This window comes from Trachypithecus francoisi, unplaced genomic scaffold (assembly GCF_009764315.1).
Source record: "Trachypithecus francoisi isolate TF-2019V2 unplaced genomic scaffold, Tfra_2.0 Lachesis_group11, whole genome shotgun sequence".
Lineage (NCBI taxonomy): Eukaryota > Metazoa > Chordata > Mammalia > Primates > Cercopithecidae > Trachypithecus > Trachypithecus francoisi.
The window spans coordinates 27487326-27511993 of NW_022681456.1; the positions used below are offsets into that span (position 1 = coordinate 27487326).

Here is a 24668-nt window from a genome sequence, read left to right on the forward strand (position 1 = left end):
CCCTTCTTCTCTTTCTTTGTGTTTCTTGTCTCCTTTTCTTTTCCTCCTGCAATGAACAATTGGTGACTGCCTCCCATGAGTTAGAAAAAGAGTTAAGATCATCATCCCATAATTCAGCCTCCGGACACACAGGGAATGATATTAGCAGACTTGTTAAAATATCATATTTTATTTAATATTTTATGCCTTTATCCTCTGTTGACTTCCAGAGAGGGTTCTAGTCCTGAATACATTAAATACACAAGGGGAAGGTAAAAATCACTGTGTGTCTGAATAACAATATATTTGCCAAATACATTTGCTTCATCTGTAGTTAGTCAATAAACTAAGCTGTTTTAAATTTAGTTAGTTTCATTGATGATCCCTGATGGCTTACCATCATTCATAGATAATAAAGAGACATAAAATTATTAGTAGCAGAAAGAAAGAAAAGGAAAGAAGAAAGAAAGAGAAAGAAAGAAAGAAAGAAAAGAAAAGAAAGAGAGAAAGAAGGAAAAAGAAAAAAGGAAGGAAGGAAAGAGGAATTTAGAGTACATAAATGAAAGAAAGCCAAGACTGACATTGGAAAAGTATATAACGAAAAGCCTTTTTCTTTGCTGTGACTAGCTACAAACTCGACTTCATTTTTTAGTGGCCAAAACGGAAAGGGAAATATAGACAATTCACCAAGTATATTACATTACAAACTGGGAATAAAGGAAGTATAGACAATTCACCAAGTATGTGACGTAAAAACTGACCAGTTTGTCAGAAGAACTATTTTTAATATTGAAATCAGACAGGACCTCAACTCCATGTGTAATGAATGAGGTCATCTACAGCAGCCTGACAGGGGACATGATGGCAAATATCATCAGCCTGAAGCCTCCTTCAGTATAGGCTGACGCCAGCCCAGCAGAGCCTGCCATAAAAGCCAATCTGTGGAGCCCTCTTTGGATGCAACCCAGGCCCCCAGCATCTTGCTAACCTGGTTTAATTAGTGATAGATTTCAGAACTAGAAGAACAAATCGTTTTTGAATCAGTCTTTCAGGTGATTGATGCTGTCTTAATGACTGAATTGTGTATAAATATTTTTTATTCAATAAAACATATTGGGCACCAACTATGTATCAGATATTGTGCTAACTGTTGCAGCAACTCAGTCGCTTCTCAGTATTTAAGAACCTGAGACTCAGTGTAGACTTTTCAACAAATAAGAATGAGGTCACTTGAATAATTTATTCACATATGCATCCAACTATCCACTCATTCATTTATTCTGCCTGCAAATATTGATTAAGGGTCTGCTATATGCCAGGCACCATGCTAAGTGCTAGAGTTAGAAAGATGAATAAGACAAGCTTCTTGCCTTCAAAGAGTCACTATCTAATGATGGAGAGAGACCATGTTCAGCTCCCTGCTATACTGAAGTTGTATACCAAGAACTATGGATACACAGAGGAGAGAAATAATTGATACATAAGTTATTTTTTTAGTAATTAATTCCCATGGAAGCAACTGGCTTAGACTAACTTTCCTTAAGTAGGATTGGTGGTGAAGGGAGAAATAAAGTGTACAAGACTTTGGAAATGAACAAGGATGGAGTAGAATGCAGGAATTAACAGCATGAGCCCTAGCAGCGGATGAGCTTGAGGACTCCTCTGCTACTCAGTAGATATGGGACCTCAAGGCGATCATAATGCTGGTGCATTATGATCATCTGGTGTCTAATGCAGCACCCGGTCCAAAGCACTGATTCAAAACCATCTACGGGTGCTTGTATTATCATTCCGTCAAGTCCACCTTGCATGAGGATGTATTATTTGAACACCAGATGGGATTTGGATACTAAATCCTTTTGCAGGGCCCATAAGGACAGAAATAGATTTGACTGCAGAAGGACCGGCATCCAGGGCCTGAAAGATCGATTGTGATGAGTGGGTCACCAGGCTTTTTTGTGTCCTCAGACAGACAGCACCTGTTACGGTACCGTGAGTTGAGTGCTCACTACCCTGAGTGTTAGCACCTGTCCTGCTCAGAGCAGTGCTTTTTGCAGCATGAGGGGCTAGGGGTCTCAGGCTTATTTTCAGCTGTAGCCTCATCAATTTACTTTGGTGTTTTATTGCCAAAATATTGATCTGCTTGGGGGATGAAACAGCTCAGCATAATTTTTTTTAACCTTTGACCCTGATAAATTTGGAGAACACTTCTCTTCTTTACCAAGCTTTCTGAATTGTTTTAGAAAGTAGATCATCTGTCTACCTAACATCAATAAGAATAGCATACTCTTTTATATTATTATATGTATATAATAATAACAATAATGTCTAACTTATTGGAAGCCTATTCTTTGTCAGGAACGATATATGCTTTACATGTATTATTTCATTGAATCCTCACTGTATCCCTGTAAGGGAGGTGTTTTTAGATGAGTCGACTGAGGACCAGGGTTGCTAAATCAATTGCTCAAGGTCAAACAGCTGGAGTGGAGCTGGGATTAAATTTAGGGAGTCTAAGTAGCGTCTGGCTGTAATAATTAGGCCTTTATGTATCTATGCTGTTGTCTATATATGTACACTGGAATCTGTATCTCTATCAGCATCTGCAAGTGTATTACACATAACTCTCTCTCTCTCTCTCTCTCTCTCCCTACTTTGTATGTTAAATGAAATGTTTGTAAAGCTTGGTCTCGTACGCAATATATTGAGGAGTTGAATAAGTAGTAGCTATAGTCAGCAGCACCCTGTACTATGTCTGCAGATATTCTCCAGCCGTGGGTGCTATAGCTTGGTGGTTAAAGAAACAGACCCAGGGTGCCTGAGCTGTCTGAGTTCAAATCCCAGTGCTGGCACGAATTATATGTGTGATCCTGGGTGAATTGTCCTCATCTGTAATATGGAAAGAATGATTACTATGTAGTTTTTAAAATGATTTAAAGGAACAATGTGCACACATGGTGTGTGCCAGTATTACCATCATAATCAGTGTGAATGGAAAGTGAAGCTTCTAAAAGCAGGTGGTCCTTCAGTGACCAGTGCAACCCAGGGGTGAACTTGTTGATTTTGGTGGGTCTCGCACATGTTCTGGCGCTTAAGTTTGAGAAATGAAGTTATGGGAGGCATGTCAATCTGGCCTCTCTACCCCCACCAATCCCATGGGAAAGAGATGTGTCCAGGCCAGCCACACAGGTCACTGGGTACAGATGCCCCCAGCCTTTGAAGCCCTGAGCTGATGGGAAGTGAAAGCACTGGCATCCCACTGGGCAACTGTTCTGCCAAAAGTTCACATTGCTGCACCCTTGAGAACTTCCTGACCAGCCGACCCAGTGTCAAAGGGAGCTGAACCTCTTCTTGTCTCCAGTCCTGAAATGGAGTTGTGGGCAAATGCTTGCATTCACAGGACAGCACAAGGCATCAATGGCCTGATTATGTCAAGACATTTGAAGACAAAGCCAAATGGAACTTCAAAAGACTTAGGCAGGCCTGGGATCCCCTTTCAGAAGTCAGCAAGTTCAATCACTGATAAAGATCCCTATATTGGGTTCACATTTTGGCTTTGAAATTTCAGCTCAGATGGCAAATGAAATCCTTTAATGTGTTTAAACTTTTGGTAGAACTCTATTACCCTCTAACTCTTGCTGAAAAAGACATTATCTTTTGCATGTTGCATGAAGAAGGCTTCCCTTTTAATATCACTTCCACATTTCTATTACAGCGTTCACAGAGCTTTCATAAATATGTGAATATGTGCATTTCTACACATATTTTCCCCTCTCGAAGGAAAGAAAAGAGTGGAGAATTGGAAGCCTTAATACATATTTTTTTATTATATAAAGGATTGCATGTTCCTTGGACTTTGGAAAGGAAATAGTTTCTAGCTATTTAGCTTGCCAAGTCTAGAATAAAGGTACGTAGAATCTTCTGAAATGATTTTTAAAGGAAGGAAAGGATTTTATGAAGTGGGTTTTAATAAAGGCACTTAGGGAAATATAACTCAATCTAAAATATATTCTTACTTCCTGCCTATTTTTTTAAAACAATTTTATGTTGTATTTCATTTTTACACGTGGATGTGTGTAATTCACCATTTTGGGGATGGGATCAAGAGGTTTTGCTAAAGTCAAACAGGTTTTTAAAAACTTTTATTGTAAAACAAAACAGACATAAAAAGTTGTACAAAACAAACAGATAGTGAATTATAAGACTAACACCCATTCAGATTAAGAAATAGATATTTGTGAGGTATCCCAGAACATGTCACCTCCCTCGCTCCAAAAATAACCACTATCCTGACTATTATAATAATTTCCTTATGTTTCTTTATATTTTTTTACTCAAGTGTACATCCTTAGCACTGTGTATTCTTATTCACTTTTTAAAAATTGGTTGTTTTTAATTTCCTTTTAATCTACTGATTTTCCCTCCGTCTCTTGCTCTTGCTTGTAATTTATTTGTTCAAGATCCTTGCTGGTTTGACCTGTAGAATTTCGCACTATCTATATTTTGCTGATTGTGTATTCATGGCGCACATGAGTACACCATGAGTACATGTTTCTCTGTCCTCTGTGTTACCTACAGATCACAGCCCCTGGATCCAGAGACCAACAAAACATTGACTCAGTTATTGTCACAAGATCACAGGAAGCAGCATGTTCTTTCATTAGATGGCATAGGATGGGCTGTCTCTCTTTTTGTGATATCACAGCCCTTGAGGCTTAAAAATGGTGACATTTAATTCTATGTCACATTTTACTTTTTAGCTGGAATAATGTATAAAGAGAGCCTTCCCTCACCTATTGTTTTGTTACCCAGTTGTGTATGTATAAAAGTTAGGACAAATGCTTGATTCCTTCTCATTACTTACCTGTTTTCAAGATAACAGATTGTTTCCCTATAACCCTCTAAAAGTGACTAATTAGATTTTTTTAATGTGTCATTATGAACTCACGACTTTAAACATATGGAGTTTAAATACAGTATATTCTTATCTTTATTAAACTCAAAGTGTCCCATCTTTGGCCAGTGGAAAGCTCTTAAGGTTGGCAGCTGAGCTGTTTTGACTTCACCATAGTAGTCTTTAGTAGCATCCTTTCTATTTGGTAGGATAAAATGTCCTAGGTTCACCTCCCCCAGCTACACACATGCAGACACACACACACACACACACACACACACACACACACACACATCTCCAGTTGTCATTACATTTCTTGCCACAGACTTGGAATCAGCAATTTCTCCTAAAAACCCTGGTTTCTTATTGTAGGAAATAACATTTGAAGATCATAATTTAGGCACTACAGTTGCTTATTGTAACTTGATTAGTCATTGTTTCTAGGTGTTTTTAGTAAATAGAATTGATAAACATATTTAAATGTATCAATCATAAGTTTGTAGTAGTCTTTCCAATTGAAATTCAGAGCTGGAGGATTTTAATTATCCCTTCCATATCATATATGTATGTGCTTTTTCCATGCCAAATACCTTGGTTCCCAAGGACACAGTGAAGGAGACAATGAAAATATCCCATTATTGGTCACTTGCTTTATCCCACGCTACACATAATAGTCAGAATAACAACAGTCATACTGCCACTACCAATTATAATTACTAAAAATAGCTTTTTTTTAATAAAAGTTGGAGTTTCACTTTTATTTAAGATGGAGAAGGCCATAAAAGAATACATTCCTACCCTTAAAACAACAACAAAGTCATGGCATCTACAAATCTTATTATTTTAGTCCAACAGAGATCTCAGGTCTTAACACAACAAGGTAAACTGGATTCCAAAGACTGGTTATTCCTTCTGAGAAGGAATGGGACATCCAAAATGTTTTACCTTAGACGGAATGTGGAAGGAGGAGGAGACAGGCATAAAAGTAGGTAAGAACAACCAAAATTGTATCAACTTCTTAAATGTAAGTGTGGGCTAATGTGATGGTGTAGAACTGCTGGGAGTCCCAGAGACAGAGGAAGTCTGTGTGTACTCAACAGCTCTTCTCCATGGGCCTCCACAGAGTACTCATGAGAAAGATGGGAGAAGGTAGGAGACCTGAGAACATGCTTCTCCACGGTGAAGAAGAGCAGGGTTTATGAACGATCAAAGGCAGCACAGAATTGCTAGGAGCAGCTTATCCACTCTGGACCCTGCAGGAGTGCATGGTGATGATCAGTTGACACCACAGGACAAGCAGAAAACTCTCCCTTGACCAGGTTTCATTTCTGATACAAAGCAAAAGTCCTCTGCTGCTGGAAGAAGCAATTTTACTAGAATATTTCTCATTATAGTTCAGTCTCTGTTGTTATTCTCAGGTACACAGGATTTTCTTTCAATATGTAGTTTTGAATGTTATTTAATTTTAGAAAAGTTTTCTTGAATTATAGTTTTTGGAATTTGTTCTGTTCCCTGGTTTTAGTTGTCTTGATAGGGGACTCCTGCTGTTGGATCTTCTTTACCTGTCTTCAATGTTTGTTACATTCTCTGGAGTACTTTTCAGCTCTTCATTGGTTTTGATTTCTTAAAACTTTCTCATTTTTCCTACCTTCTCTGAAGGCATCATATGGTGTTTATTTGTTGTGTGTTTCTTATAGTTTAGTCCTCATTTCTAAAGTATTTTATTTTGAATTATTTTTTGAGTTTTGAGGTTTTCTAATTCTGATTGATTTTATTCTTACATGTCTTGTATACTTTTCTTAATGTCTTTTACTAATTTTAAAATAATAGATCATAGTTTTGATCTCCTCTGTGGCATGTCTTTCTGGTAAATTTTCATTGTCCATGGGGATGTTGCATATGTCTTACTCCCTTTTCTCTTAAAATAACTTTTTTTGAATTGACCTCCATTATTTTCTGTGGAAATTAGCAAAATTGAGTTCTGCTAATTTCTAGAAGGTGGTTCTCTTCACATACTATTTCTAACTTTATAGAACTCACTCTTCTGTAATTTTCATGTGGTATTGAAAACATAAAGATACATGAAATTTATGAAATTTTCTGTTTGATTTTTTTCCTCTCCTCTACTTTCATCTAAAATTTCCCTTACCTTGTCACTCTTGTCTTGATCTTGCTAAATTTGATTTCACTCCCAGCATTTTTTCCTCAGTGTGAGACCCTGTCCTGAAAGGGAGAACTGGCTGCCAGTTTCAAGATTTCATAGAGGGTAGACCACCCCAGGATTTTCAGTCCTTTCTGTAGATCGCTTGTATTCACCCCTATTCCAGTGGGTCAAGTCCATGTCGGTGTCAGCTGCTGTTCCCAGACTACCCCTCTGTGCTTCTCAGAGAACACCCATAGGCTGACTGGGGTTCTCCTGTTCTCATGTCCTTGGTCGTCCTGTGGATTCCTTTGCTTCTTCAGCACAGATGGAGAATCAATGCAGGTCTTGTGGTTATTGGCATTTTGCTCTCACCCACTGTATTTTTGTATGCCTTATTGCTTAGATTTCTGCAAATACAGTCCATGGGTTTTGTTTTTCATTCCTAGTAGATCTGTGACAATTTCAGAAGATCTAGAAAGTATGCTTCCACTGCATACTTTCTAGATCTTCTGCAATTCCTTTTAGAATATTCCTCTTAGAATTCTTTATCTAGTTATTACTAAATAGCTGCTGGATAATTCCCCAAACAACTTTGTCCTTATTAAGTATATTTGGTTGAATTCCAACTTCCTTTGTTTTTTTCCAATTAATCTGCCCTTCTGGGGGATTCACCCGTTCATTAAACATTCCCTGAGGATCTACCACTGTGCACCACGTGCTGGAGATTCAAAGGTGAGTGAGACTCAGTGAGGTTGTGTGTGGCTGGCTGTGAAATAATGACCTACATGAAAGAAGGACCAAAGAAGAAAAGGCCAGGTTATCATGGACTGGTGGGCCTGGTTTTTCTGAATAGGACAGAACTGGCTTTTACACTACTCCTTGACTTATTTATTTCTTGTGATTTTCTTGGAACATTGTCTGAAAGCCTAGGTACCTAGCAGAATGACCCCCTTGCCATCACTACCACCACCCTCCACCATTACCTTTACTCTAATAGTACACATGGGCAGAGGGAAAATCAGCATAAAAAAAGAGGTGCTTTTGTATTCTTTCATCTTCACAATAACCCTGTGAGACAAGATTATTACAGGTGAGGAGCAGAGGTTCAAAGAGAAGGCTATTCAACTCAGTACATGACTGAGCTAGGATTTAAACTTTTGTGAGTCTATTGCAACGTTCTTCTTCTTTCCTCCATAGCCTGATGCCTTTGTTGTTTTTCAGAGTTAGTTTAGGGAGATTTGCAATAGGCTTCAGCCTTCAAAGTCTTTTATAAGACTCATGATGGAAGATACTAGAGATTGGCTAACCCAACACCCATGCCCACCCCTTTCTCTCTTGTCTTCTCCCGCTACAGAGGCTGGAATAGATAAAACCTTACTTTTCGAGTCTCCCTTGCAGATAGGGGTGGCCCTGTGACATAGCTCTGGCCATGAGATGTTTAGTGTTTCTCTCCTTTCAGTGTTTCTGGGAAGAGTCTGGCTTTTCTGACAAAAACAAAAAACAAAAAACGTGTGTCACGTGGCTGGTCCTGTCTCCTTACTCCTGCCTCTTCAGTTGGATTTGAACTTGATGCATGGTGCCAGGGCAGCTTTCTATAACCATGAGGGAAAGCCCAAGAAAATCACAGAGATGCTGGCCCTCCACCAAGGTTTCTGTTTAAGAAAATATGACAACAACAACAAAATACTCTTCTGTTTGTTTAATCCACTATCAGTTAAATGTACTGATATTAACAGCCAGAAGTGTTGCTAACCAATATACTCGCCTTTGATATAAATAAGAACATTATAGACTTTTAAAACTTTCTTTATTCTAAGCAGTAGGAGGTGCTTAAGAGCATTATCTTAATTATAAAAAGTGATTCAGATACTACTGGGGATAGTGTTCCACTTTTGATTGACCCACTTATTTTTTACTCTTGCAATGTTTAACTTCATACTCAGCCCCACTTGAGGTTGACTAGCGGCTACTGTATTTGAGCAGTCAACATTCATGCGGTTTCTGTTTACTAAGGCATTAGCAGACACATAGGCTGAAATATATACCACCATATAATAGATCCCAGATGTGTTATTATATTTTTTAAAGAGAAGGAAAGGATATTCGGAAGAATAAGTAACCAAAGAGCACTTTCTGTCAATCTGATTGGGGTTGGTGGTAACTCTTCAGGGGGAAACAAACCAAACTTGGAATTAAAATACACTGGGATTAAGATCTGGTTCACTTTGTTTAAATTCAACAAGTAATCCTTGAGTCTTCCTAGAGCCAGATTACCTGTGTTAGCTCCTCTCAATAGCTCTATGGCTTTCTGATTGTTATCCCAGCATTAAAGAAAATTAAATTAAGGCTAATGAGCTGCAGGAGCTCTAGGTCACAGAGAAGCCTGACTGGGATTCCATCCTGGCCCATCTTACTCTAAAGTCCACATGATTGCTGCTTTTAAATATTTCAAAGGAAATTACAATGTCTGTCAGCAGAAAAAAAAAAAAAAAAAAAAGCATTACTTTTAAAAAGCAAAGGCTATTCTGTAGAAGGGGACAACTTTTTCTGGTTGGCTCCAGTGAGTGGACTACTGACATTTTTTAATAGGTGGACATTACCAAAAGAAGTGTTTTAACTCTGCTATTATCATGCAGAAAAATCTCTATTTCCTGCCAATCATGCATTGGGCAACATGGTAGATGTGTCTCTAGATGAAATAAATTAAAATAAGATTCCTACCTATTCTGGAAAGAAAAACAATAAACTCACTGAGGAAATGGAATCCATACCTATAAAATGATTGTACATCTATCTTTGTGGTAGTCCTTGGTTTGGGGTCATATTCTGAACAGTTGAGGTTGGCTGATAGTCTATTTCTACATAATTGAGTGAGCAGAGAGAGAGGCAAGTTTACAGTTGGAGTTATTCCATCAACCCATTCCTCAAACTCTTCCACAATGGATTGTATGGATTTATGAACCATAAGAACCTAAGGGGTGTCCATCATAGGAAGGTAAATTCAGGGCCTACTGCCATCCTCCACACACACAGGCCAGAAGCAGATACATACCTGCCTTATTCCATGGACTGTTTTCCCCTTTTGAGATTCCCATAGGGCTCTTTGGATTTAGGGAGTGAGTGTTAACCCTCCTATAGATTCCTGAGCCCTGGGAAATGGCTCGTTGAGTAAGGAGGTAGAATAATGAACCTTCTAGGATGGCTATACATTTTAAGGCAGAGAGTAGCTGCTGGGAAGTTCTCCTTGTGTGGACTCTCTCAGTTGTAGTTACTGGCAAACTCTCCAGGTGCTAGCATGTGGATACTGCTTAAAATTTAAACGAACTTGATACTCTCTCCACAATCTACAATGGGGATAGCTGGATTTTGCAAAGAAGAAAACCCCAGACAGCTAGAACTTTACTCATTCTACTATCTGTGAAATATTAAAAACATATAGCTCTCAGGAGGCTTGGAGCCTGTGCTTACAAAACGAAGTTGATGAAAGTAGGTTGTAAATTACTTCACCTGGATGGGCTTGGACCCAAAGCATCCAAAACTTTCAGCAACATGCGGATGGAGGAGAATGGGGAAAAAATCTACTCAATAAATCCAGCATGGGTGGGGTTACTAATTAAAAGCCAGCCTGAGAGGATACTCAGGCCTTGCAGATGACTATATAATGATTTTATCCCATTCTGGAAGCTGCCCAACAGAAGAGTGAGGAACAGTTGCAGGAAATTCTTGCCATTTACTCAGGAGTCATTGAGATAGAGCCAAAGACTCTCAACCTGAAATTATACAGAAAGACATGTCCCAGAAGTCAGGTCATCAAATGCAGAATCCAGTCCCCAGGGAATAGGGGAGTTGAGTATCACAGGAGGGCCCTGTTGAGGCTGGCTGGAGTTGCTGGACACTAAGTGCAAAGGCTCACAATTAGAGGGAATGTTTAGACAGAAGACCATCCTATGGCCTGGGTCCACTTAGGCACTGGGAGAGCTAAGATTTGAATATCAGAGCATGCTTCCAGCAGAAAAGTCCTCGATCTACTTGGCAGCCAGGAGAGTCGGAGGGTCTTCATGGGAGCTGAAACAGTCCACAGTCATGCCCCCGAGTTCTGGGACTGGGAGCCTGATTGAACTCCAAACCCCACAAGGGGCAGGATGGAGGCTGTTGATGCAGCTGCTTGTGGAAGGAATTGGTTTACCAGCCACCCGCTCCCTCCTACCTCCTTGAGGATTTGTCAAGTAGAAATGGACCTCTGACACCTCCATCCATTTCATGTCCTCTCTTCTGGTCAACTTGCCTCAAGCTGCCTTGGGTTCTGCTTCCGTCTTCCTTCTGCTCTGCTGATGCATCTTGCTGTTGGCATCTCACCTCATCCTTCACCAAACTTGATGCTTGGAACCACTTCTACAGTTTTGACTTTCACTTCCCTGGTCAATACAGTTCAGATCCTGCCTGGCTGTACTTCTTTCATTTGCCCTAGATAAGTCTGGTGATCCTGTACCTCAGCACAGACCCCAGGGGGAAGCAATCCTGCCGGGGGTACGCACACCCCGGTACAAGATCCAGGCAGAAATTGGGTGGGCTGAGTCCTGCAGGTGAGCATCATCAGTGGATGGGCAGCAAGCTACTGGAGGAGAGAGAGGCTAGGTGACAACGAAGGAGTCGGACTTCTGCTCTCTTTGGATCAAGGGCTCACAATATTTTCTGCAAATTACTGATATGCTACTTTTCAGAAGGTCCCCAAGGTTAGGGGATAAATCTTCACCAGGTGGTGTTTTGGGATCTTAGACAATACATTTTGACACAAGGACAAAGTAAGGCCGAAGTTGGAACAAAATGCTCTCAGATGATAGAAGCTATCTCTCCCATCACAACACACACACACATACACACACACACATACCACTTGACATGCTTGTAGATTACAGCTGCACATGGGACATGAACACTCATCACTCCAAGGAACATGAAAACACTTACTGGACTTCTTTCCTAAGTTGCAGGTGTGTGACTGCTCGCAGGGCAGGGCAGAGGGACTTGTGGTGTTTCCCAGTCACCTGTCCACTCAACCCCAGGCCGGTCCGTGCAGAAGGGAGCCATGAGGTGTTCTCACACTAGGCAGCACTGACTTGGGAGCTGGCGCCTTGCTTCCGGCTGCCATTGGCAACTATCCCACAAACCCTTCCCATCATCCACCAACATACCCAAAACATACTTCAGGGAAATGAAAAAACTGCTCCTGCTGAATCTCTGTGGTCCCTCAGATCTCCTTAATCATTTTCGGAAATTCTGGGGCACTCCAAAGTGAAGCAGTTCTAACTATGGAAATCGCTTCTGCCTGCAGCATCTGTCTTCCAGCCTGGGAGTTGTACCGGGAGTTATTTTTATAGCTTTCGATTCTGCCTCAGGGACCAAGGCTTGAAACTAGCTTAAGAAATTTAGATGAAACAAATTTGCAAGTCTCAACTGAAATCTTGGAGCAGCTGATCTAACATCTGCAGTACCTAACCGCTCAGACTAAGTGCTTTCTCATCCTTTCAAAAACCATGTTGTCAGCCTAAAAGAGGAAGAGGAAACCGACAAAGTTTTGATGATGCTTACAAGTTGATTTCCTGCCTTCGTTCTCAAATAGTTCCGCTCAATTCTTTGGCTGCTGGTTTTAGAAACTACACTATAAATATTAACAGTAATAATGCTACTGCTTGGTATTTACATCAGAGATCCTCCTCCACAGTGACTGCCAGGTGCTTTCCATATTGTCTGATTGTATACAATCTGTGCTTGGCTCAGCCCAGAAGTCCGCTGTTCTACAGGTCCCTTCTAATTGTTTTTTCAGTGGCTTGAATTTCCACATCTAAAAGAGAAGTGCCTGCTCTGCAAGTACTGACTGTCTCAGTTTCCCTCTTCCTTATGCTCCCTTTTAGCACTCCGCTCCCCCTCAATCCCTCCTGCCAGCACCTATCCAAATTCAAAGTAGTGGATTTAGTAGTAGGTGCAGTATGAGTTGTGGGAGTCTGTGTTGGAGAATGGATGCAATGGAAGGAATGTTCGTGTTCTCCTGAAATTCATATGTTTAAATCTAAACCCCCATTGTGATGGTATTAAGCTGGGCCTTTGGGAAGTGATTAGGTCATGAGGATCCGTCATGAAAGGGATTAGTGCCCTTTCAAAAGAGGTCCCAGAGAACTAATTGTCTTGCCTTCTTTCCACCATGTGAGAACATAGAAGTACCCTTTTGCAACCAAGAAGAGGGCTCTCACCAGAACTCAACCATGCTAGCACCTTGGTCTTGGACTTCCAGCCTCCACGACAGTGAGAAATAAATTTCTGGTTTTTTTATAAGCCACTCAGTCTATGGTATTTTTGCTATAGTGGCCAGAGCTGCTTAAGACAGAGGATGTTGTGATTTGCACAGTGAAGAAGAGGAAAGATGATTTTTCTTTCTCTATCTGAAGCCCTGATAAAATTAAAAAAAAAAAAAAAAGTCTCTGTAAAGAGTAGAATGATGGTTACCAGAGGCTGGGAAGGGTAGTCGGGGCGGTGGTGGGGAAACAAAAGAGATGATTAATGGGTACAAAAATATAGTTAGATAAAATAAGTAAGATTTTGTATCTGATAGTACAACAGGGTGATTACAATCAACAATAATTTATCGTACATTTTAAAAATAACAAAAAGAATAATTGGAATGAAATGATAAAGGCTTTCGGTGATGGATACCTATTTACCCTGATGTGGTTATTATGCATTGTATGCCTGTATTAAAATATCTCATGTATCCCATAAATATATATGCCTACCCTATGCCCATAAAAAAAAAAAAAAAAATAGTCTCTGCAATCATCAGGTCCCTGTTGTTTGCCTAAAAAATCAGGGATTTGTACCTGTTTTTCTGAGGTTCCTAAGAACTCTGATGATGATCATTCTTGAGCCTGTCATGACTCACTTTTGGATCATCAAGGTGGAAACCTATTGCTTTTCCTTTGTCCCCAAATGCTTTTTCATCTAACTTGCTATAAAATGAATGTTTCTTCCTGCCCCCCACCCCAAAATAGCATTTTTTTCCTATCATGAAAAATGAAATGTCAACAACAAAAACAGATATTTTTGCCATAATTCTACCCTACGTTAGGCTGAAAATCTTTGAAGATTTTTTGTTGTCACAATGATTAGGGAATTCTGCTGGCATTAAGGTGATGGGAGGTCAGGGATACCCCATGCCCTGCAGGGTTCAAACAGTGCCTGGCATGTTCACAGGTGCTTAACAAATATTTGTTTACTGAGTGAGCAGGAGCAGAGGTCATCATTTCCGAGGCCTCACTCCTTAGGGGAGCAACTTGCTTATCTGAGCACCTTCAGGTGGGTCATGCACATCCACAAATAGGGCAATTTCCTCACATAAGAATGACAGTCTTTGGGCAATTACTCATTCTCCTTCTCTAAGCTGTCACTTTCTCAGGCATGTGGTGGTCATTTGAGATGTTCACAATTATTCCCAGATCTCCTCCTTTTGGACATAGAATAAGAAGACAGTTTCCTACCGTTTTGATGCTAGCAGTGATCATATAACTTACTTGGCCAATGAAATACGATGGGAAGTGATGCGTGTCATTTCTAGGGAGAGGCTTCAGAGCAAGTGTGCAATTCACCATCTCCTGTTCCTGCTGCCACAGCAGTCATGGATCCTTGTCATGAGACTGCCTCTGAGTGCCTGAGTGGCTGGGGAGAGCAGAGTCCCCTGCCGAGTTGTGTTGGATGGGTAGGATCTAAGTTCCACCATGATGGACTGATAACAGAATGTGAGCAAGGAATCAGGTGCTGCCTTGTTAAGCCACTGAGATTTGGCCGTTATTTGCTACTGCCATAACTTTTCTTCTGACTGCTATAGTCTAATCTGGAATTTTCAAGGAAGCCAGTAAGAAGTATCCCTACTTCTTCACCCAAAAACTGAACAAAATAAGAAATAAGACAAAAAGAAAGACAGATGGAGGCCAAACTCTTAGCTTTATTATTAACTTAATCCAGACAACACTGGACTGAAGCAGAGATCCCCGTGAAGAGTGTAGGGGTAGTGAGGGATGGAGTTGGAGGCAGACCTGCTCAGCCAAGTCTTAAAGGTTTATCTGGGCATAGGTTCCAACTCCAGCTACAGTAGGTATATTATTATTTTTCTAGGGTGGCCATCATAAATACCGCAGACTGTGTGGCTTAAACAACAAAGTTTTCTGTTCTTACAATTCCAGAGGCTAAAAGTCTAGCGTCAAGGTGTCACCACAGGTGGTTTCTTCGGAAGCCTCTCTGCTTAGCTTGTAGATGGTCATCTTCTTCTGTTTGTATCTTTATGTGGTCTTCCCTCTGCATGTGTCTGTATCCTAATCTCTTCTTATAAGGACACCACTTATATTAGGCTAAAGCCTATTCCAATGACCTTATTTAACCTTATTTACTCCTTTAAAGGCCCTTTCTCCAAATACAGTTACATGTTAAGTCACATGGGGGATTAATACTGAGCTTAGAAATTTGCAGGGGAGGAGGAGACACAATTCAGCTCACAACAGTAGACTTCTCCACTGGCAAAGCAGCTGCAAAGAACAAAACACGTGGAGCTGAGATAAGCGTGTCCCGTTACAGTCTATGCAAGTGGACTATTCACACATCACTTATTCCAAATGGACCATTCACCTATCACTCAGTCTCTGGGAGTAAAGGGGTGAAGAGATGCCAGCTTTTTCCCATTAGCAGAACTCCTTGCACATGGAGGAAACATCATAGGGAAAATTCCCCGTGATGTGGGGAAGACATGTGTCCCTACCAACAGTCCACATCTGATTCGACCCTATGCCCTCACGGCCAAGTGCAGGACTTGGCTCATGAAAGGCTCTCAGGAAGACAAAAGAGTCTCTTAAGTGACATGTCTTACATTATTTTGTTTGTTTTGGTTACAACACTGTTGTGCCATGTTACTCTTTAGTCTGTTTGTCTCTTTTTCGCCTACTCACCCCAACTGTAGCTCGGCTAGGAGAAAGAACTTCCTAGTATCCTCAACTACACCCTGCATTGTACCAGGTGTACAGCAGCTGCCCAATGGGGTGGTGGCACATGGAGATCTGGGTTTATTTTTGTTTACTGAGTTTCTCACACTGCAAATGGGCCTGAGAAATAGAATGTGGTCAAGTGGAGCCTAACTAAACAGATGGGAGGAGAATCCTTGAGGTGTAGGGATGACCACTATCTTCCCAGGTAAGACTACACCACAGTGGTAACAGCCTGTGGTCCCTATAATAATAAAAGGGTAGCTGGGTTGGCCTGCCAAGTCCCCCTGCTTTGGGGAAGGAAAATGAACATGAGGGAGGCAAGCAAAATGTGCATGGCTCTGCCCCAAGAAGCCAAAGTGGCCTTTTGAAAGATTAATGGGGCATTTGGCTCTCAGCTTCTTAACAAGGAGGAAGGGAAAAAGCTTTCTGAAAAACACCAACAGCTTCTGGCAGGGATTCCAGAGGAGGGATTGAAGGCTGCAGGATAGGCCTTGGTGCTTTTTTCCCAACCCTGGTTTTATTTTTTTCCCACAGCCTCTCTCATCCTGCTTCTCTTGCTTCCTCTTCTTATTTCTTCTTTGGTGTTTTGGCCTCCCAGAATGATTTCTGCCTTTCCTTTCATTTGCACTGCCATTAAATCTTCTTTCTGTTCTCATTTGTCAGAGGTACGTGGGAGAGGCACTTTGCAAGGTAGAAAGACACAAACTTCAGAATGCAGTCTGGGTTTGCAGCTCAACTCTGCAAATTTCTAAAATGTGAATAGAGGACATGGATTGTGTTTGTCCCCTTTCTAAGGGGATGGTGCCCATATACTTCTTTGTAGAAATATTCCTCCCTACTGTGGGTGATTCTGGTGGGGATATCAATCATGCGGCTGCTGCACTTGCCTCGCCACAGCAGCAGGTATGTGATCGGAGTTCACAATTCTGATTCCACCTGTTGTGCTCATTGGTCCAATGCAATCAAGCGGAGCCAATCAGGATTCCTCTGGGGATGCCTTGAGCTGCAAGGTGGAAGAACCATGGCAGCCTGTGGCTTGTGGGGCTATCTTTCCTCTCAATGGAGGGAAGGCTTCCAGAAGGTGCAGCAACACAGAACAAAGCCACATTAAAGACAGGGCACAGATGGGGCACCTGGGTCCAGGAAAGGAGCTGGATTAACCTCTGCATGCTGTAGTTTTTTATCATATGAGCCACTTTTTTTTTTTTTTTTTTTTTGGTTTCTGTTATTCTTGAACTTGTTTGAACTTGGCTTCTGTCACATGCAACCAATAAAGCCCTAGTGATCACATTGTGTTTCCTCAGGCAACTCATTTAACTATTTGGAGCCTCAGTTTTCACCTAAAAATGGACTCCTGTAATGCTCATCTAAATGGGGTGTGCCCCCAATAAAACATGCTTCCCTCTCCTGTAAGAACCAGGATGTCTTTGCTTTTTTTTTTTTTTTTTTTTGCAGAGTCTCACTCTGTCACCCAGGCTGTAGTGCAATGGCATGATCTCAGTTCACTGCAGTCTCCACCTCCTGGAGTCAAACGATTCTGCTGCCTCAGCCACCCTAGTATCAGGGATTACAGGTGTATACCACCATGCCCAGCTAATTTTTGTATTTTTAGTAGAGACGAGGTTTCACCATGTTAGCCAGGCTGCTCTTGAACTCCTGACCTCAGGTGATCCACCCGCCTCAGCCTCCCAAGGTGCTGGGATTACAGGCGTGAGCCACTGGCCTGGCAGAACCAGCAGGCCTTCTTGCACTCATTTCTGGACTAGACTTTTTCTCCACTAGACAGAGTTGAGGGACTGTCTTTTCAGCACTTGCCCTGGAACAAGGAAAGAGTTCAACCATTGTTGATTCACTTCTGTTTTCCCCTCTTTCTTACTTCTTTCAGAAATCTAGTTATAGCCTCTTGCTTGTACCTCTTACTTCTTTCCTTCTATTTTCCTTCTTTTTTGGGCCAAGTTTCCAGTGTATTTCCCCTAATCCTCCCACAGGTACATTTTCTTGCCTGGGTACTCAGTGTACGTGGAAAAATTACGGTCATTAGTAATTGTGTGTCCAAGTGATGCTGTAAAGAAGTTCTGCTCCAGCTGTCTTTGCCATGGAAGGGCAATTAGCCAACTGTGGCTGCAAGCATCTAGTTGTTATAAGTATCACAAAGTTTTAATGCCCAGAAATCATTGCTGATATAAGAATTTTGTCCACCCATAGGGAATTTTAGCTGAGTGGTGAAGCGACCACTCATGAAATTAGTCATGTGCAGACTCTATTTCTACCCATCTTCCCCAAGCCTGGCTGACACCGTCTTCTTTTTCTCTATATTTTTCTTTTTTAATTTTTTAAAATTCTTTTATTTATTTATTTATTTTTTTGAGAAGGAGTCTCGCTCTGTCGCCCAGGCTGGAATTATTTTTTTTTTAAATAGAGATGAGGTCTCTCTATGCTGCCCAGGCTGGTCTCGAACTCCTAGGCTCAAGTGATCTTCCTGCCTCGGCCTCCCAAAGTGTTGGGATTACAAGCATAAATTATCACACCTGGCCGCAGTCTTCCTTGCAAGTGGCATTTCTATATTTCCCTTACATTGGAACATTCCCACACAAACTCAAGATGATCCCAAGGTGGGCATGTTGCCAAAGTCCTTTTCCTCCTTCTGCCCAAACTGCTTCTTTCTCCTGGCTGTCTAGCCAGGCACCAACCTTCTCCCAGGCACCAGGCTTCCAACCTGGGTGGTCATGCTAAACGTTTTTCACTTTGTCCACAAGCCATGAATATTCCATCTCAAACCCATCTCCTCTTTTACTGTCATCATCCCAATTCAGGACCACTTACCTTTCACCTGTGTTATTTCAGGAGCCTCTGTCTGCTCATGGAAGTGAGCTTACTTGGTCTTGGGAAGGTTTTGCTAGCAAGAGGCAATTCTGATCCTTAAGTCCATGTTTCCCACCTGCTACGGACTCAACAGTGCCCCTCTCTCCACCCCAAATTCATGATTCTTATGTTGAAGCCCTAACCCCCAATGTGATATTTGGAGATGGGACTTCTGGGAAGTAATTAAGCTTAGATGAGGTCATGAGGGTGGAATCCTTATGATGGGATTAGTGCCTTTGCAAGAAGAGACACAAGAGAGCTTATTTGTTCTCTGTCTCCATGCACACACAAAGAAGGGGTCATGTGAGTACACAGCATGATGGCAGCCATCTACAAACCAAGAAGGGAGCCCTCACCAGAACCTGATCATGCTGGCTCCCAGATCATGGACTTCCAGCACCCTGATCATGGACTTCCAGCCTCCAGAACTGTGAAAAAATAAGTGTTGTTTAAGTCACCCAGTCTGTGGTATTTGGCTACAGCAGCCTGAGCTAAGACACCACCCCAAATTTGCTACAATTAATACACAGATCCAGGAGCGACAGCACTTATCATAGATGCTAACTATTTGGAGGAACTTCTTTGACCAGAGTTCTCAGCCTCTGAAAAGGATCACTTTCCTTATGAAAACCCATGCTGTCTATATGTTTTTGGGATAAGTCAGTTTCATTACTTACGTGATAATCACACCTCATGTCATCTTGTTTTCAAAAATAACTGTTTAAATTGCTATTTAAATGTGAGATATATGGTCATGCAGGGTGGTTCTCAGTTTTTCCTTCGCTGTTCTGGCTAAAAAACAAACAAAATAAAACAAAACAAAATACAAGTAGCTGAAACATTTTCCCGTTTAAAATTTTCCTGAAAACAACTATCTGGGTTAGTAAGATGGACAATCATCTGCTTATCATTTCAGTGCTCATCACCTGTTTTCCTAAATTTGTTTATATTAGCAAAGCCCAGTGATTAGCGAAGCCCCTGACTCTTGGATGTTCTTAAGTTTTTTCATCTTTTGGGTCATACTTGCATGTCTTTGATGTAAAATCAGACTTGAGGCCTCAGCCTTTGAAAATAGCAGTCTGGCAGGGCTGTTGGAGGTTTCAGGAGAAACAAAAAGCAGCTTAAGGCAGGGCTTTGAAAGCTTTTATGGATGTTATTTACAGTCACTGAAGGTCAAAAGGCAGGGAAGAACCAAAACAGAAGGAGAAAAATATTGTAGGTATGAGTCTAGTAGTCAGGGTGATGTTAAGTTACGCTGCAGTAACACACTCCCAGATTGCAGTGACTTTCACATGAAGATTTATTTTGGTTACATAAAGTTCTTTGCCAAGTCTCGTGACTCTCCAGGGAAACTCCTTTCCAGGTGGTGGTTCAGGGAGCCAATATGCTTTTATCTTGTGATTCCAGTAGCTTAACACATGGCTCCTAAGATCATTGAGTTTAGGAAAGATACAGCCAAAGAATTATAAAGGAGCTTCTCACTCCCTCAGCCTGGAAATGATACCTCGTTACTTTTGTTTATAGTCCACTGGCCAGAAAGAGTCATATGGCTTCGACTGACTTGCAAGGCAGTGGTGAAGTGGGTGAGCACATGCATATTCAATGAGCAATCAGTGTCTTGGCCTCGAGGACAAGGCTCAGGTAAATTAATTTACTTTTAATTCAATTACAAGGCAGTCTCCTAAAATGTATGAAATTTTCATATTTATATTTCTTATTTTCTAAGCTAGAAACTGTAGCAGAAGGAGAGGTAGAAAAGGGAGAATAGTCATTTATTCTTTGATTTGGCTTTAATTTCCTTGGCAGACAAATTAATTTCACATTTTATCTCATTTTAGAGATGTTAATACTTTTTAAAAGAGCATCACAGAATAGTCTGGGGACCTACATGCTAATCCTAATTATTTCTGTAGCTAATCTGCGACCTTGACTGTCTAACTCTAACTGGCGTCTCTGATTTTTAGCGTGCTTATCAGAACATTGGACATGGTAATTCACCTTCTTCACTAAGTTATTGCAAAATTGCAATTCAATGTCTGAAATGCTTACCAAAGTACTCCGCACATGGCAGATGCTAAAGAGTTTGTTGAATGACTATCCATGAGCCAATTAACTTAACTGCTTCCCTTTTATTCTAATAGAAACTGCTAATACCACGATGCAAAACATAAATGGTGCAAGGGGCGTGGGGTCATTTTAGTCAACCAGAATGTCATGGTTGATAAATGTATTCTTGTGTGGACATGTTTAACAATGAAAACAATTCTTGCTCTACTCTACTGAGCTATTATAAAACTCAAATTAGATTACCTGTGAAAATGCTAGGTAAGCTGTCAAGTGACATGCAAATATAAAATGCTGGTGTTAATAATATTGTGACCAAGGCTGGCTTCATTGGTGTGTGAACTGTGTAGTCACATAGGGCCCTGCACTTATGAGGGTTCCACCCTTGGTTGAATGATGTACTATCATCATCTTGAAATCTGAGTATTTTTTTTTTTTTGTAAACAAGGGGCCCCACAATTTCATTTTGCACTAATTATATAGCTGGTCCTGGTTGTGACTCAAAATGTTGTTTCTTTTTACAAAAGGAGAGCCTTAGATGCTTTTGCTGGTCCCTTTCAGTCCTAAAATTATATGATTCTAAAAAATATTCTAAATGTTGTACCATTTTTATTTATTCATTTAAAAAATCCTTCTAGTTCTACCATTCTTCTATTTTGATTCAACATTTTTTAAAGTATCTGTTATTTCTCACAAGCTCTCAATCTTTCACTTTCCACTTCTGCAAAGCTCTGGGAAAAGATTTTATTTTCCCCACTAGATTCAGTCTACTTAGCTAAAATCCTTAGAGACAATTTCAAGTTTGTGTTTTTATGAGGCCTCTTTCAAAGTACGCTGTGCTGCTGCACACTTAACAGTCTGGATTCTAGGCTGAAGACTTGCATTGATATTGAGTAATACATTTTATGTTTTTACAAAAAGCATATTTTTAAAACATCTACATTGCAAAGGAAACTTAGAAGTCACAGTCCTCTTCCTCTGAATCAGAGAAGCTATAATGGAGCAGAACATGTAGAAGACTTGGCATTAGTAGGTTTATGTTCAAGTTCTTGTTCTATCATTTACTGGATATGTGAACCTAACTGAGTTGCTTCAATCTCTCCAGGCCTTAGTTTTCTCATCCGTAAAGTGGGGTGGCAGGGGGAGGGGTACATATTATTTGCTTCATAGGGCTCTGGGGGAAAGAATTGAGAATAATGTCCTTAAAAATCTTTTGTAAGGAGACTAACATTCTAGAAGTTTTTTTTTTCATTTTAAATAATTTCATTCCACAAATGAATGAATGAATCAGCCATAAAAATCTAAAGATCTAAAATGAACCCTATACCTCCTGCACTATTTCTCATGATGGTTAGCTTAGCAGATTCCACTGGGTTCAGTAAAAAACAGGTCAACTTGTTGATGAATATTCATTTAATGAATACCTTCTCAGCACCCAATATGACCTGGGTACTTTGCTAAGTATACATCAAGAATTCTGATGCTATTATTATTATTATTAAATTAAATTAAATTTTAAGTTCCAGGATACATGTGCAGGAAGTGCAGTTTTGTTACATAGGTAAATGTGTGCTATGGTGTTTTGCTGCACCTATCAACTCATCACCTAGATATTAAGCCTAGCATGCCTTAGCTATTTATCCTGATGCTCTCCCTCCCCCAGCCCCTCTGGCCAGGCCACAGTGTGTGTTGTTCCCCTTCCTGTGTCCACGCATTCTCATATGACATGAATTAGAAAAAAACTACTTTAAAATTCATATGGAACCAAAAAAGAGCCCATATAGCCAAGATGATCCTATGTAAAACTAAAAAAAAAAAAAGCTGGAGGCATCATGCTACTTGACTTCAAACTATACTACAAGGCTATGGTAACCAAAACAGCATGGTACTGGTACAGAAACAGATACATAGACCAATGGAACAGAATAGAGATCTCAGGAATAAGACCACACATCTACAACCACCTGATCTTTGACAAACCTGATAAAAATGAACAGTGGGGAAAGATTCTCTATGTAACAAATGGTGCTGGGAAAACTGATCAGCTATATGTAGAAAATTGAAACTGGACCCCTTCCTTGCACCTTATACAAAATTAACTCAAGATGGATTAAAGGCTTAAATGTAAAATCCAAAACTATTGGTGGGAATTCTGATATTATTAATTCACAGTCTAATATATTCTAAAAAAAACAAAACCACATAGCATTATACATTCCATCATAAATATTTTGTCAGCAAATATTTATGGACATCCACTATATGCCAAGTTTGTAATATGAAGATTTTTAAAGGAGAGATAGAAGTTGCTATGGGGATCATAATAAAGAGTCTAACCAAATCTCTCTCTTTTTAAAAAATATGGCAAGGAGTGGAGGAAAGTTATTGGAAAAAGCTGGACGAAGAAGTCCTCAGAGAATTAATAGTAAAACGCCAGGATGGGCCATTTCAGAGGAGAAAAAGTAAGCCTTGGGCTGAGATGGAATGGGAAGGGGAGAGAAGCAGAAAATTAGATGCTCTGCATAGTAGCCTAAGAATTATAAATGTCTCCAAGGAACATCAAAAGCAAGAGAGTAAAGGAACCTAGAATAGAAGGAACTAAGGGAGATTAATGGAAGGAAGGGGTGGGGAAAGAGAGAGAGAGAGACAGTGGTGAAGATTTAGGAAGCCTGGGCCCTGAGAAGGGGTGGCCAGGGAGAAACTTCCTGTGGGAGGAATGGCACTGCTCCCAGCTGTGTCAGTTGTGCACTGCACAACTCCAGGGAGAAATATTGGCAATATCGGCCTGCTGGTTCACATAACTATTAGAACAATTTCTCAGCAAATTGTTAAACAAAATTATGGGAGGCCATTATTTTGGATTGAACTCATGCACTAGGCCACAGCAGACCAGACCAAACCAAAATGGAGTCACTCATGCTAAATGTGATATAATCAAACTGAAACTTTAAGGAAGTAGATAGGTTCTAAAACAGACCATGTTTTGTTTAACTGCAGCACAAGAAGGTCCCCTCTACTCTAACCCTTACAAAAATTGCCTGATGTCCTTGTTCCCAACTTACGAAACCCATTGTTCTGCTATTTCCCAGTGGAACTGGAGAACAAATAAGTACATTTATGATGGTGACAGAATGAATCAACACCTAAAGTTGGGGTAATTGTTAAATTAAGTTTAGCCTAAAGCTGCCTCCTTCTATAGTCTACATTCAGCATAAGTGTTTCCCCATACATAGTGAACTGTAACCTGATTGGAGGTATAAACAGACTGTAACCTATTCTTGCGCCAATCACCAAGTTTTGGTCAATCAAAGATAGCCAGCTGTTTAAACTGTGTTCAAATAAGCCAAACACTGGGCTATAAGAAATCCGGCTATTTCTGTACCTTACTTCCCTTTTCTGTCCATAAATCTTCTTTCATTTTGTGAGTATGTTGTAGCCTCTGAACCTGTTCCAGTTTGGGGGCTGCCTGATTCATGAGTCATTCTTTGCTCAACTAAACTGTATTAAATTTAATTTGTCTCAGGTTTTTCTTTTAACAAGGTGATAATAAAGACCTTGAAGGATGCACTCTTTTTAAGTTTACAGAAAGTTGTCTTTTGGACTAGCAGGGCTACATGGTCAGGGGAATTTTGAGAACAGTTGTTCACCTTTATATTGCTTCTGGCAATTGCTCTTGGGCATCACCCCAAAACCTCCACTTAAA

General features: G+C 40.5%; 2 long non-coding RNA genes across 2 annotated transcripts in view; one reads left to right on the top strand and one right to left on the bottom strand.

The window, feature by feature from the left end:
- LOC117089485 overlaps positions 1–24668 on the top strand; it is a 195562-nt gene that overhangs the window by 139792 nt on the left and 31102 nt on the right. The window lies entirely within an intron of this gene.
- LOC117089484 overlaps positions 15003–24668 on the bottom strand; it is a 216061-nt gene continuing 206395 nt past the window's right edge. The window contains exons 3-4 of the long non-coding RNA XR_004439630.1: positions 19579–19693; positions 15003–15586 (exon numbers count right to left, since the gene is read on the bottom strand). This is a non-coding gene — a long non-coding RNA (uncharacterized LOC117089484). The remainder of the gene's footprint in view (positions 15587–19578; positions 19694–24668) is intronic.